At 41.6% G+C, this 2500-nt stretch overlaps 1 protein-coding gene across 1 annotated transcript in view; it reads left to right on the forward strand.

Annotated features, from left to right (window-relative positions):
• Positions 1-721: 721 nt before the first annotated feature.
• The window catches only part of osr2 (odd-skipped related transciption factor 2), a 10514-nt gene continuing 8735 nt past the window's right edge, over positions 722-2500 (forward strand). The window contains exons 1-2 of the mRNA XM_067449465.1: positions 722-821; positions 1087-1291. The gene's annotated coding sequence lies outside the window, so the exon portion shown is untranslated. The remainder of the gene's footprint in view (positions 822-1086; positions 1292-2500) is intronic.

Genomic DNA, 2500 nt, shown 5'->3' on the forward strand with positions numbered 1-2500 from the left:
TTAAATAAGACCTCATTCATTAATGTTATTTGTATATTTAGTTGAATAACTCTGATCATAATGTTAGTGTAGTAATCATCAAAATTAAATATATATATATATATATCAGTCTGTGTGTAATGAATGAAATTAATATATACATTTTGCTTTTTTGAATAGAATTAGTGAATTAAATCAACTTTTTGATGACATTCTAATTATATGACCAGCACCTGCGGTTTTACAGATGCTAGAAACGTGGCTTTCAAATGAGAGGTATCAAAGAGCACACCCAGGTTCCTCACTGTGTGTGTGTGTGTGTGTGTGTGTGTGTGTGTGTGTGTGTGTGTGTGTGTGTGTGTGTGTGTGTGTGTGTGTGTGTGTGTGTGTGTGTGTGTGTGTGTGTGTGTGTGTGTGTGTGTGTGTGTGTGTGTGTGTGTGTGTGTGTGTGTGTGTGTGTGTGTGTGTGTGTGTGTGTGTGTGTCAGATCAGGGGCAGCTCGTGTTCATCATCAACATGTGATGCTCCATCGGCCGATGATGAGACAGACCATCTTCTTGATCCTCTCTCCCTCTCTCTCTCTCTCTCTCTCTCTCTCTCTCTCTCTCTCTCTCTCTCTCTCTCTCTACTTCTCTCTCCTTCTCTCTCTCTCTCAGGTTAATGAAGTATTGTGTGGGATCTTCAGAAGTGACTCAGAGACACGTGACGGGAAGCGAGTCCCCCTGATCTCAGAACAGTGTGTCGAGTGTAACGCTTCACGTGTTTGGAGTAAATAACTCAATTAATGAAAACTACACGACGGAGCATTCGAAACATTCTAACTCAGGATAAACATCCCTAAGGTGAGGGTCTTTATAAACTCTGCTGTGCTCAGATAGTGTGGTGTGTGTGTGTGTGTGTGTGTGTGTGTGAGAGAGAGAGAGGGTGGAAGGAGAGGGTGAAATATGAGGACATTACCCATGGCCCCACTTAACAAAAGGCTTATAAATCAGACAGGAGGAGTTTTTATGAGAAAGTAGAAATGCAGAATGTTTCCTGAGATGGGTAGGTTTAGGGGCTGTGTGTGTGTGTGTGTGTGTGTCACGTTTCGGGGTGTTTTGATCGCAGCCCCCTGAAGCGGTGCAGGATGAGCTCTAACCACAGCAGGTTCGACTGACATCCTGTCTCACCGTCGCTGCGCTGAACCTCCAGGAAAAACCTTCAGCGTATTCCAGGTTGAGATCAGCTCATCACCGCTCCTGCTTCTGAGGGATCGAGACACGGCCTGATGACATCCCATCACACACTCGGATATCACTGAAGCCAACGACTGGTCAGTGTGTGTGTGCGCGCGTGTGTGTGTATAATGCCATGGGTATGACACAGGTATTACAGGAGAGGGTGAAATATGAGGACCCAGGGCTGGACTGGGGCTCAAATTCGGCTCTGGCATACCCAGCCCATCCGGCCCATGAGTTCCCCGTGAGTGTCTTTGCTGGGGTTGGGGCCTTAAACTGGAGTCAATACATAAAACTAGGACAAGGACAAATAATGATAGATATTATTAAATTTGCTGCAAATGCAGATAAACTTAATATTGCTTTTTTGTGTCACAGAAATGCCCTCGGCAGTAAAGCACTGATGATTTGAGCTAGGATGCAGTAAAGTTAATGTATTTCTTTTAAATGGTCTGATCATTTACTCACGCTCGTGTCCTTCCATGTGACTTCTGGGAAACACAAGAGTGACACAAAACAGACTCAAATCATTTTATTTTATGCTACACAGAAATAAATTCATTTAGGTTTGGAAGGACATTAGGGTGAGTAAATGATCACATCTTTGGGATGAACAATCATATTTTTCAAGAGTTAACACATCATTAGAGCGTAAGACACTGATATCTCGCTTTCAAGAGGCTATTCAATTTCATTAAATCTATTAAAAAAGTAAATAAATCTTTTAAAGAGGAAAAAAAGCGTTGTCCTTAATTCATGGGCTCCAGACTTTACAGCTGTGTTATAGACTGTAGTTTACCTTTAGGCCAGGTTCATTTAAAGATCATGGCAGTCAGGGTAAAACACACAGACTGTGCAAACCTTGCTCCTCATTATATGGCTATATGGTTTCCAAAACTATTTAAAACATATATAATAAACTATTATATTTGTAAGTTAAAAAAAATCACCTGTAGAAAATACGAAAACAGCCTCTATAAAACTTATTTATATTCTGCAATATTAATTTAAGTAATATAGCAAAAATATTAATAAATGTTTCTTCTAAACACCATATTTCTCCGCTGTTAGCTGCAGAGTAAGTTGTGGTTGTGCTGAAGTGAAGCGTGTGTGTGTGTGTGTGTGTGTGTGTGTGTGTGTGTGTGTGTGTGTGTGTGTGTGTGTGTGTGTGTGTGTGTGTGTGTGTGTGTGTGTGGTTGTGTGTGTTGCCGTTTTCCACTTCACCTCCTCATGAACACATGCTCGCGGCTGTGTTCAGCTGATTCAACACAGAACCTGTAATGTTCTCATATCACACGATTGTA

Source organism: Pseudorasbora parva, chromosome 7 (assembly GCF_024679245.1).
Source record: "Pseudorasbora parva isolate DD20220531a chromosome 7, ASM2467924v1, whole genome shotgun sequence".
NCBI classification, from domain to species: Eukaryota; Metazoa; Chordata; class Actinopteri; order Cypriniformes; family Gobionidae; genus Pseudorasbora; species Pseudorasbora parva.